Below are 13,307 nucleotides of genomic sequence, written 5' to 3' on the forward strand. Positions count from 1 at the left end.
GCCACAGACTGAGAGTTATATAGTGGGAGGAGCAGGGTCCCCAGCAGCACAGAGTATATCAGGAGATGAGTGATGTGTCAGTGAGGACAGGGCTGCATGTGACAGGGGCAGTGACATGATGTGAGGAGGGGAATGGAGACAGCAGGAAGTCACAGACTGACAGTTATATAGTGGGAGGAGCAGGGTCCCCAGCAGCACAGAGTATATCAGGAGATGAGGGATGTGTCAGTGAGGACAGGGCTGCATGTGACAGGGGCAGTGACATGATGTGAGGAGGGGAATGGAGGCAGCAGGAAGCCACAGACTGAGAGTTATATAGTGGGAGGAGCAGGATCCCCAGCAGCACAGAGTATATCAGGAGATGAGTGATGTGTCAGTGAGGACAGGGCTGCATGTGACAGGGGCAGTGACATGATGTGAGGAGGGGAATGGAGGCAGCAGGAAGCCACAGACTAAGAGTTATATAGTGGGAGGAGCAGGGTCCCCAGCAGCACAGAGTATATCAGGAGATGAGGGATGTGTCAGTGAGGACAGGGCTGCATGTGACAGGGGCAGTGACATGATGTGAGGAGGGGAATGGAGACAGCAGGAAGTCACAGACTGAGAGTTATATAGTGGGAGGAGCAGGGTCCCCAGCAGCACAGAGTATATCAGGAGATGAGGGATGTGTCAGTGAGGACAGGGCTGCATGGGACAGGGGCAGTTACATGATGTGAGGAGGGGAATGGAGACAGCAGGAAGTCACAGACTGACAGTTATATAGTGGGAGGAGCAGGGTCCCCAGCAGCACAGAGTATATCAGGAGATGAGGGATGTGTCAGTGAGGACAGGGCTGTATGTGACAGGGGCAGTGACATGATGTGATGAGGGGAATGGAGGCAGCAGGAAGCCACAGACTGAGAGTTATATAGTGGGAGGAGCAGGGTCCCCAGCAGCACAGAGTATATCAGGAGATGAGTGATGTGTCAGTGAGGACAGGGCTGCATGTGACAGGGGCAGTGACATGATGTGAGGAGGGGAATGGAGACAGCAGGAAGTCACAGACTGACAGTTATATAGTGGGAGGAGCAGGTCCCCAGCAGCACAGAGTATATCAGGAGATGAGGGATGTGTCAGTGAGGACAGGGATGCATGTGACAGGGGCAGTGACATGATGTGAGGAGGGGAATGGAGGCAGCAGGAAGCCACAGACTGAGAGTTATATAGTGGGAGGAGCAGGGTCCCCAGCAGCACAGAGTATATCAGGAGATGAGTGATGTGTCAGTGAGGACAGGGCTGCATGTGACAGGGGAAGTGACATGATGTGAGGAGGGAAATGGAGGCAGCAGGAAGCCACAGACTGAGAGTTATATAGTGGGAGGAGCAGGGTCCCCAGCAGCACAGAGTATATCAGGAGATGAGGGATGTGTCAGTGAGGACAGGGCTGCATGTGACAGGGGAAGTGACATGATGTGAGGAGGGGAATGGAGGCAGCAGGAAGCCACAGACTGAGAGTTATATAGTGGAAGGAGCAGGGTCCCCAGCAGCACAGAGTATATCAGGAGATGAGTGATGTGTCAGTGAGGACAGGGCTGCATGTGACAGGGGCAGTGACAGGATGTGAGGAGGGGAATGGAGGCAGCAGGAAGCCACAGACTGAGAGTTATATAGTGGGAGGAGCAGGGTCCCCAGCAGCACAGAGTATATCAGGAGATGAGTGATGTGTCAGTGAGGACAGGGCTGCATGTGACAGGGGCAGTGACATGATGTGAGGAGGGGAATGGAGGCAGCAGGAAGCCACAGACTGAGAGTTATATAGTGGAAGGAGCAGGGTCCCCAGCAGCACAGAGTATATCAGGAGATGAGTGATGTGTCAGTGAGGACAGGGCTGCATGTGACAGGGGCAGTGACATGATGTGAGGAGGGGAATGGAGGCAGCAGGAAGCCACAGACTGAGAGTTATATAGTGGAAGGAGCAGGGTCCCCAGCAGCACAGAGTATATCAGGAGATGAGTGATGTGTCAGTGAGGACAGGGCTGCATGTGACAGGGGCAGTGACATGATGTGAGGAGAGGAATGGAGGCAGCAGGAAGCCACAGACTGAGAGTTATATAGTGGAAGGAGCAGGGTCCCCAGCAGCACAGAGTATATCAGGAGATGAGTGATGTGACAGTGAGGACAGGGCTGCATGTGACAGGGGAAGTGACATGATGTGAGGAGGGGAATGGAGGCAGCAGGAAGCCACAGACTGAGAGTTATATAGTGGGAGGAGCAGGGTCCCCAGCAGCACAGAGTATATCAGGAGATGAGTGATGTGTCAGTGAGGACAGGGCTGCATGTGACAGGGGCAGTGACATGATGTGAGGAGGGGAATGGAGGCAGCAGGAAGCCACAGACTGAGAGTTATATAGTGGGATGAGCAGGATCCCCAGCAGCACAGAGTATATCAGGAGATGAGTGATGTGTCAGTGAGGACAGGGCTGCATGTGACAGGGGCAGTGACATGATGTGAGGAGGGGAATGGAGGCAGCAGGAAGCCACAGGCTGAGAGTTATATAGTGGGAGGAGCATGGTACCCAGCAGCACAGAGTATATCAGGAGATGAGTGATGTGTCAGTGAGGACAGGGCTGCATGTGACAGGGGAAGTGACATGATGTGAGGAGGGGAATGGAGGCAGCAGGAAGTCACAGACTGACAGTTATATAGTGGGAGGAGCAGGGTACCCAGCAGCACAGAGTATATCAGGAGATGAGTGATGTGTCAGTGAGGACAGGGCTGCATGTGACAGGGGCAGTGACAGGATGTGAGGAGGGGAATGGAGGCAGCAGGAAGCCACAGACTGAGAGTTATATAGTGGGAGGAGCAGGGTCCCCAGCAGCACAGAGTATATCAGGAGATGAGTGATGTGTCAGTGAGGACAGGGCTGCATGTGACAGGGGCAGTGACATGATGTGAGGAGGGGAATGGAGGCAGCAGGAAGCCACAGACTGAGAGTTATATAGTGGAAGGAGCAGGGTCCCCAGCAGCACAGAGTATATCAGGAGATGAGTGATGTGTCAGTGAGGACAGGGCTGCATGTGACAGGGGCAGTGACATGATGTGAGGAGGGGAATGGAGGCAGCAGGAAGCCACAGACTGAGAGTTATATAGTGGAAGGAGCAGGGTCCCCAGCAGCACAGAGTATATCAGGAGATGAGTGATGTGTCAGTGAGGACAGGGCTGCATGTGACAGGGGCAGTGACATGATGTGAGGAGAGGAATGGAGGCAGCAGGAAGCCACAGACTGAGAGTTATATAGTGGAAGGAGCAGGGTCCCCAGCAGCACAGAGTATATCAGGAGATGAGTGATGTGACAGTGAGGACAGGGCTGCATGTGACAGGGGAAGTGACATGATGTGAGGAGGGGAATGGAGGCAGCAGGAAGCCACAGACTGAGAGTTATATAGTGGGAGGAGCAGGGTCCCCAGCAGCACAGAGTATATCAGGAGATGAGTGATGTGTCAGTGAGGACAGGGCTGCATGTGACAGGGGCAGTGACATGATGTGAGGAGGGGAATGGAGGCAGCAGGAAGCCACAGACTGAGAGTTATATAGTGGGATGAGCAGGATCCCCAGCAGCACAGAGTATATCAGGAGATGAGTGATGTGTCAGTGAGGACAGGGCTGCATGTGACAGGGACAGTGACAGGATGTGAGGAGGGGAATGGAGGCAGCATGAAGCCACAGACTGAGCGTTATATAGTGGGAGGAGCAGGGTCCCCAGCAGCACAGAGTATATCAGGAGATGAGTGATTTGTCAGTGAGGACAGGGCTGCATGTGACAGGAGCAGGGTCCCCAGCAGCACAGAGCATATCAGGAGATGAGTGATGTGTCAGTGAGGACAGGGCCGCATGTGACAGGGGCAGTGACATGATGTGAGGAGGGGAATGGAGGCAGCACTAAGACACAGACTGAGCGTTATATAGTGGGAGGAGCAGGGTCCCCAGCAGCACAGAGTATATCAGGAGATGAGTGATGTGTCAGTGAGGTCAGGGCTGCATGTGACAGGGGCAGTGACATGATGTGAGGAGGGGAATGGAGGCAGCAGGAAGCCACAGACTGAGCGTTATATAGTGGGAGGAGCAGGGTCCCCAGCAGCACAGAGTATATCAGGAGATGAGTGATGTGTCAGTGAGGTCAGGGCTGCATGTGACAGGGGCAGTGACATGATGTGAGGAGGGGAATGGAGGCAGCAGGAAGCCACAGACTGAGCGTTATATAGTGGGAGGAGCAGGGTCCCCAGCAGCACAGAGTATATCAGGAGATGAGTGATGTGTCAGTGAGGACAGGGGCAGTGACAGGGGCAGTGATATGATGTGAGGAGAGGAATGGAGGCAGCAGGAAGCCACAGACTGAGCGTTATATAGTGGGAGGAGCAGGGTCCCCAGCAGCACAGAGTATATCAGGAGATGAGTGATGTGTCAGTGAGGACAGGGCTGCATGTGACAGGGGCAGTGACATGATGTGAGGAGGGGAATGGAGGCAGCAGGAAGCCACAGACTGAGCGTTATATAGTGGGAGGAGCAGGGTCCCCAGCAGCACAGAGTATATCAGGAGATGAGTGATGTGTCAGTGAGGACAGGGCTGCATGTGACAGGGGCAGTGACATGATGTGAGGAGGGGAATGGAGGCAGCAGGAAGCCACAGACTGAGCGTTATATAGTGGGAGGAGCAGGGTCCCCAGCAGCACAGAGTATATCAGGAGATGAGTGATGTGTCAGTGAGGTCAGGGCTGCATGTGACAGGGGCAGTGACATGATGTGAGGAGGGGAATGGAGGCAGCAGGAAGCCACAGACTGAGAATTATATAGTGGGAGGAACAGGGTCCCCAGCAGCACAGAGTATATCAGGAGATGAGTGATGTGTCAGTGAGGACAGGGCTGCATGTGACAGGGGCAGTGACATGATGTGAGGAGGGGAATGGAGGCAGCAGGAAGCCACAGACTGAGAATTATATAGTGGGAGGAGCAGGATCCCCAGCAGCACAGAGTATATCAGGAGATGAGTGATGCTGGTGGACAGGGCTGCATGTGACAGGGGCAGTGACATGATGTGAGGAGGGGAATGGAGGCAGCAGGAAGCCACAGACTGAGAGTTATATAGTGGGAGGAGCAGGATCCCCAGCAGCACAGAGTATATCAGGAGATGAGTGATGTGACAGTGAGGACAGGGCTGCATGTGACAGGGGAAGTGACATGATGTGAGGAGGGGAATGGAGGCAGCAGGAAGCCACAGACTGAGAGTTATATAGTGGGAGGAGCAGGGTCCCCAGCAGCACAGAGTATATCAGGAGATGAGTGATGTGTCAGTGAGGACAGAGCTGCATGTGACAGGGGCAGTGACATGATGTGAGGAGGGGAATGGAGGCAGCAGGAAGCCGCAGACTGAGAGTTATATAGTGGGAGGAGCAAGGGCCCCAGCAGCACAGAGTATATCAGGAGATGAGTGATGTGTCAGTGAGGACAGGGCTGCATGTGACATGGGCAGTGACATGATGTGAGGAGGGGAATGGAGGCAGCAGGGAGCCACAGACTGAGAGTTATATAGTGGGAGGAGCAGGGTCCCCAGCAGCACAGAGTATATCAGGAGATGAGGGATGTGTCAGTGAGGACAGGGCTGCATGTGACAGGGGCAGTGACATGATGTGAGGAGGGGAATGGTGGCAGCAGGAAGTCACAGACTGAGAGTTATATAGTGGGAGGAGCAGGGTCCCCAGCAGCACAGAGTATATCAGGAGATGAGTGATGGGTCAGTGAGGACAGGGCTGCATGTGACAGGGGCAGTGACATGGTGTGAGGAGGGGAATGGAGGTAGCAGGAAGCCACAGACTGAGAGTTATATAGTGGGAGGAGCAGGATCCCCAGCAGCACAGAGTGTGTCAGGAGATGAGTGATGTGTCAGTGAGGACAGGGCTGCATGTGACAGGGGCAGTGACATGATGTGAGGAGGGGAATGGAGGCAGCAGGAAGCCACAGACTGAGAATTATATAGTGGGAGGAGCAGGATCCCCAGCAGCACAGAGTATATCAGGAGATGAGTGATGCTGGTGGACAGGGCTGCATGTGACAGGGGCAGTGACATGATGTGAGGAGGGGAATGGAGGCAGCAGGAAGCCACAGACTGAGAGTTATATAGTGGGAGGAGCAGGATCCCCAGCAGCACAGAGTATATCAGGAGATGAGTGATGTGACAGTGAGGACAGGGCTGCATGTGACAGGGGAAGTGACATGATGTGAGGAGGGGAATGGAGGCAGCAGGAAGCCACAGACTGAGAGTTATATAGTGGGAGGAGCAGGGTCCCCAGCAGCACAGAGTATATCAGGAGATGAGTGATGTGTCAGTGAGGACAGAGCTGCATGTGACAGGGGCAGTGACATGATGTGAGGAGGGGAATGGAGGCAGCAGGAAGCCGCAGACTGAGAGTTATATAGTGGGAGGAGCAAGGGCCCCAGCAGCACAGAGTATATCAGGAGATGAGTGATGTGTCAGTGAGGACAGGGCTGCATGTGACATGGGCAGTGACATGATGTGAGGAGGGGAATGGAGGCAGCAGGGAGCCACAGACTGAGAGTTATATAGTGGGAGGAGCAGGGTCCCCAGCAGCACAGAGTATATCAGGAGATGAGGGATGTGTCAGTGAGGACAGGGCTGCATGTGACAGGGGCAGTGACATGATGTGAGGAGGGGAATGGTGGCAGCAGGAAGTCACAGACTGAGAGTTATATAGTGGGAGGAGCAGGGTCCCCAGCAGCACAGAGTATATCAGGAGATGAGTGATGGGTCAGTGAGGACAGGGCTGCATGTGACAGGGGCAGTGACATGGTGTGAGGAGGGGAATGGAGGTAGCAGGAAGCCACAGACTGAGAGTTATATAGTGGGAGGAGCAGGGTCCCCAGCAGCACAGAGTATATCAGGAGATGAGTGATGGGTCAGTGAGGACAGGGCTGCATGTGACAGGGGCAGTGACATGGTGTGAGGAGGGGAATGGAGGTAGCAGGAAGCCACAGACTGAGAGTTATATAGTGGGAGGAGCAGGGTCCCCAGCAGCACAGAGTATATCAGGAGAGGAGTGATGTGTCAGTGAGGACAGGGCTGCATGTGACAGGGGCAGTGACATGATGTGAGGAGGGGAATGGAGGCAGCAGGAAGTCACAGACTGAGAGTTATATAGTGGGAGGAGCAGGGTCCCCAGCAGCACAGAGTATATCAGGAGATGAGGGATGTGTCAGTGAGGACAGGGCTGCATGTGACAGGGGCAGTGACATGATGTGAGGAGGGGAATGGAGGCAGCAGGAAGCCACAGACTGAGAGTTATATAGTGGAAGGAGCAGGATCCCCAGCAGCACAGAGTATATCAGGAGATGAGTGATGGGTCAGTGAGGACAGGGCTGCATGTGACAGGGGCAGTGACATGATGTGAGGAGGGGAATGGAGGCAGCAGGAAGCCACAGACTGAGAGTTATATAGTGGGAGGAGCAGGGTCCCCAGCAGCACAGAGTATATCAGGAGATGAGGGATGTGTCAGTGAGGACAGGGCTGCATGTGACAGGGGCAGTGACATGATGTGAGGAGGGGAATGGAGGCAGCAGGAAGCCACAGACTGAGAGTTATATAGTGGGAGGAGCAGGGTCCCCAGCAGCACAGAGTATATCAGGAGAGGAGTGATGTGTCAGTGAGGACAGGGCTGCATGTGACAGGGGCAGTGACATGATGTGAGGAGGGGAATGGAGGCAGCAGGAAGCCACAGACTGAGAGTTATATAGTGGGAGGAGCAGGGTCCCCAGCAGCACAGAGTATATCAGGAGATGAGGGATGTGTCAGTGAGGACAGGGCTGCATGTGACAGGGGCAGTGACATGATGTGAGGAGGGGAATGGAGGCAGCAGGAAGCCACAGACTGAGAGTTATATAGTGGGAGGAGCAGTGTCCCCAGCAGCACAGAGTATATCAGGAGAGGAGTGATGTGTCAGTGAGGACAGGGCTGCATGTGACAGGGGCAGTGACATGATGTGAGGAGGGGAATGGTGGCAGCAGGAAGTCACAGACTGAGAGTTATATAGTGGGAGGAGCAGTGTCCCCAGCAGCACAGAGTATATCAGGAGATGAGTGATGTGTCAGTGAGGACAGGGCTGCATGTGACAGGGACAGTGACATGATGTGAGGAGGGGAATGGAGGCAGCAGGAAGCCACTGACTGAGAGTTATATAGTGGGAGGAGCAGGGTCCCCAGCAGCACAGAGTATATCAGGAGATGAGTGATGTGTCAGTGAGGACAGGGCTGCATGTGACAGGGGCAGTGACATGATGTGAGTAGGGGAATGGAGGCAGCATGAAGCCACAGACTGAGAGTTATATAGTGGGAGGAGCAGGGTCCCCAGCAGCACAGAGTATATCAGGGGATGAGTGATGTGTCAGTGAGAACAGGGCTGCATGTGACAGGGGCAGTGACATGATGTGAGGAGGGGAATGGAGGCAGCAGGAAGCCACAGACTGAGAGTTATATAGTGGGAGGAGCAGGGTCCCCAGCAGCACAGAGTATATCAGGAGATGAGTGATGTGTCAGTGAGGACAGGGCTGCATGTGACAGGGGCAGTGACATGATGTGAGGAGAGGAATGGAGGCAGCAGGAAGCCACAGACTGAGAGTTATATAGTGGGAGGAGCAGGGTCCCCAGCAGCACAGAGTATATCAGGAGATGAGTGATGTGTCAGTGAGGACAGGGCTGCATGTGACAGGGGAAGTGACATGATGTGAGGAGGGGAATGGAGGCAGCAGGAAGCCACAGACTGAGAGTTATATAGTGGGAGGAGCAGGATCCCCAGCAGCACAGAGTATATCAGGAGATGAGTGATGTGTCAGTGAGGACAGGGCTGCATGTGACAGGGGAAGTGACATGATGTGAGGAGGGGAATGGAGGCAGCAGGAAGCCACAGACTGAGAGTTATATAGTGGGAGGAGCAGGGTCCCCAGCAGCACAGAGTATATCAGGAGATGAGTGATGTGTCAGTGAGGACAGGGCTGCATGTGACAGGGCAGTGACATGATGTGAGGGGGGGAATGGAGGCAGCAGGAAGCCACAGACTGAGAGTTATATAGTGGGAGGAGCAGGGTCCCCCAGCAGCACAGAGTATATCAGGAGATGAGTGATGTGTCAGTGAGGACAGGGCTGCATGTGACAGGGGCAGTGACATGATGTGAGCAGTGGAATGGAGGCAGCAGGAAGCCACAGACTGACAGTTATATAGTGGGAGGAGCAGGGTCCCCAGCAGCACAGAGTATATCAGGAGATGAGTGATGTGTCAGTGAGGACAGGGCTGCATGTGACAGGAGCAATGATGTGATGTGAGGAGGGGAATGGAGGCAGCAGGAAGCCACAGACTGAGAGTTATATAGTGGGAGGAGCAGTGTCCCCAGCAGCACAGAGTATATCAGGAGATGAGTGATGTGTCAGTGAGGACAGGGCTGCATGTGACAGGAGCAATGATGTGATGTGAGGAGGGGAATGGAGGCAGCAGGAAGCCACAGACAGAGAGTTATATAGTGGGAGGAGCAGGGTCCCCAGCAGCACAGAGTATATCAGGAGATGAGTGATGTGTTAGTGAGGACAGGGCTGCGTGTGACAGGGGCAGTGACATGATGTGAGGAGGGGAATGGAGGCAGCAGGAAGCCACAGACTGAGAGTTATATAGTGGGAGGAGCAGGGTCCCCAGCAGCACAGAGTATATCAGGAGATGAGTGATGTGTTAGTGAGGACAGGGCTGCATGTGACAGGGGCAGTGATATGATGTGAGGAGGGGAATGGAGGCAGCAGGAAGCCACAGACTGAGAGTTATATAGTGGGAGGAGCAGGGTCCCCAGCAGCACAGAGTATATCAGGAGATGAGTGATGTGTCAGTGAGGACAGGGCTGCATGTGACAGGGGCAGTGACATGATGTGAGGAGGGGAATGGAGGCAGCAGGAAGCCACAGACTGAGAGTTATATAGTGGGAGGAGCAGGGTCCCCAGCAGCACAGAGTATATCAGGAGATGAGTGATGTGTCAGTGAGGACAGGGCTGCATGTGACAGGGGCAGTGACATGATGTGAGGAGAGGAATGGAGGCAGCAAGAAGACACAGACTGAGAGTTATATAGTGGGAGGAGCAGGGTCCCCAGCAGCACAGAGTATATCAGGAGATGAGTGATGTGTCAGTGAGGACAGGGCTGCATGTGACAGGGGCAGTGACATGATGTGAGGAGGGGAATGGAGGCAGCAGGAAGCCACAGACTGAGAGTTATATAGTGGGAGGAGCAGGGTCCCCAGCAGCACAGAGAATATCAGGAGATGAGTGATGTGTCAGTGAGGACAGGGCTGCATGTGACAGGGGCAGTGACATGATGTGAGGAGAGGAATGGAGGCAGCAGGAAGCCACAGACTGAGAGTTATATAGTGGGAGGAGCAGGGTCCCCAGCAGCACAGAGTATATCAGGAGATGAGTGATGTGTCAGTGAGGACAGGGCTGCATGTGACAGGGGCAGTGACATGATGTGAGGAGGGGAATGGAGGCAGCAGGAAGACACAGACTGAGAGTTATATAGTGGGAGGAGCAGGGTCCCCAGCAGCACAGAGTATATCAGGAGATGAGTGATGTGTCAGTGAGGACAGGGCTGCATGTGACAGGGGCAGTGACATGATGTGAGGAGGGGAATGGAGGCAGCAGGAAGTCACATACTGAGAGTTATATAGTGGGAGGAGCAGGTTCCCCAGCAGCACAGAGTATATCAGGAGGTGAGTGATGTGTCAGTGAGGACAGGGCTGCATGTGACAGGGGCAGTTACATGATGTGAGGGGAATGGAGACAGCAGGAAGCCACAGACTGAGAGTTATATAGTGGGAGGAGCAGGGTCCCCAGCAGCACAGAGTATATCAGGAGATGAGTGATGTGTCAGTGAGGACAGGGCTGCATGTGACAGGGGAAGTGACATGATGTGTGGAGGGGAATGGAGGCAGCAGGAAGCCACAGACTGAGAGTTATATAGTGGGAGGAGCAGGGTCCCCAGCAGCACAGAGTATATCAGGAGATGAGGGATGTGTCAGTGAGGACAGGGCTGCATGTGACAGGGGCAGTTACATGATGTGAGGGGAATGGAGACAGCAGGAAGCCACAGACTGAGAGTTATATAGTGGGAGGAGCAGGGTCCCCAGCAGCACAGAGTATATCAGGAGATGAGTGATGTGTCAGTGAGGACAGGGCTGCATGTGACAGGGGAAGTGACATGATGTGTGGAGGGGAATGGAGGCAGCAGGAAGCCACAGACTGAGAGTTATATAGTGGGAGGAGCAGGGTCACCAGCAGCACAGAGTATATCAGGAGATGAGTGATGTGTCAGTGAGGACAGGGCTGCATGTGATAGTGGCAGTGACATGATGTGAGGAGGGGAATGGAGGCAGCATGAAGCCACAGACTGAGAGTTATATAGTGGGAGGAGCAGGGTCCCCAGCAGCACAGAGTATATCAGGAGATGAGTGATGTGTCAGTGAGGACAGGGCTGCATGTGACAGGGGCAGTGACATGATGTGAGGAGGGGAATGGAGGCAGCAGGAAGCCACAGACTGAGAGTTATATAGTGGGAGGAGCAGGTTCCCCAGCAGCACAGAGTATATCAGGAGGTGAGTGATGTGTCAGTGAGGACAGGGCTGCATGTGACAGGGGCAGTTACATGATGTGAGGGGAATGGAGACAGCAGGAAGCCACAGACTGAGAGTTATATAGTGGGAGGAGCAGGGTCCCCAGCAGCACAGAGTATATCAGGAGATGAGTGATGTGTCAGTGAGGACAGGGCTGCATGTGACAGGGGAAGTGACATGATGTGTGGAGGGGAATGGAGGCAGCAGGAAGCCACAGACTGAGAGTTATATAGTGGGAGGAGCAGGGTCCCCAGCAGCACAGAGTATATCAGGAGATGAGGGATGTGTCAGTGAGGACAGGGCTGCATGTGACAGGGGCAGTTACATGATGTGAGGGGAATGGAGACAGCAGGAAGCCACAGACTGAGAGTTATATAGTGGGAGGAGCAGGGTCCCCAGCAGCACAGAGTATATCAGGAGATGAGTGATGTGTCAGTGAGGACAGGGCTGCATGTGACAGGGGAAGTGACATGATGTGTGGAGGGGAATGGAGGCAGCAGGAAGCCACAGACTGAGAGTTATATAGTGGGAGGAGCAGGGTCCCCAGCAGCACAGAGTATATCAGGAGATGAGGGATGTGTCAGTGAGGACAGGGCTGCATGTGACAGGGGCAGTTACATGATGTGAGGGGAATGGAGACAGCAGGAAGCCACAGACTGAGAGTTATATAGTGGGAGGAGCAGGGTCCCCAGCAGCACAGAGTATATCAGGAGATGAGTGATGTGTCAGTGAGGACAGGGCTGCATGTGACAGGGGCAGTGACATGATGTGAGGAGGGGAATGGAGGCAGCAGGAAGCCACAGACTGAGAGTTATATAGTGGGAGGAGCAGGGTCCCCAGCAGCACAGAGTATATCAGGAGATGAGTGATGTGTCAATGAGGACAGGGCTGCATGTGACAGGGGCAGTGACATGATGTGAGGAGGGGAATGGAGGCAGCAGGAAGCCACAGTCTGAGAGTTATATAGTGGGAGGAGCAGGGTCCCCAGCAGCACAGAGTATATCAGGAGATGAGTGATGTGTCAGTGAGGACAGGGCTGCATGTGACAGGGGCAGTGACATGATGTGAGGAGGGGAATGGAGGCAGCAGGAAGCCACAGACTGAGAGTTATATAGTGGGAGGAGCAGGGTCCCCAGCAGCACAGAGTATATCAGGAGATGAGTGATGTGTCAGTGAGGATAGGGCTGCATGTGACAGGGGCAGTGACATGATGTGAGGAGGGGAATGGAGGCAGCAGGAAGTCACATACTGAGAGTTATATAGTGGGAGGAGCAGGTTCCCCAGCAGCACAGAGTATATCAGGAGGTGAGTGATGTGTCAGTGAGGACAGGGCTGCATGTGACAGGGGCAGTTACATGATGTGAGGGGAATGGAGACAGCAGGAAGCCACAGACTGAGAGTTATATAGTGGGAGGAGCAGGGTCCCCAGCAGCACAGAGTATATCAGGAGATGAGTGATGTGTCAGTGAGGACAGGGCTGCATGTGACAGGGGAAGTGACATGATGTGTGGAGGGGAATGGAGGCAGCAGGAAGCCACAGACTGAGAGTTATATAGTGGGAGGAGCAGGGTCCCCAGCAGCACAGAGTATATCAGGAGATGAGGGATGTGTCAGTGAGGACA

The 13,307-nt window shown here is 54.2% G+C and overlaps 1 protein-coding gene across 1 annotated transcript in view; it reads left to right on the plus strand.

The window, feature by feature from the left end:
• Nucleotides 1-13,307, plus strand: part of LOC135054530 (phospholipid-transporting ATPase ID-like) — a 168,177-nt gene that overhangs the window by 101,527 nt on the left and 53,343 nt on the right. The gene's annotated exons all lie outside the window — the stretch shown is intronic.

Source organism: Pseudophryne corroboree, chromosome 1 (assembly GCF_028390025.1).
Source record: "Pseudophryne corroboree isolate aPseCor3 chromosome 1, aPseCor3.hap2, whole genome shotgun sequence".
Classification (NCBI taxonomy): Eukaryota; Metazoa; Chordata; class Amphibia; order Anura; family Myobatrachidae; genus Pseudophryne; species Pseudophryne corroboree.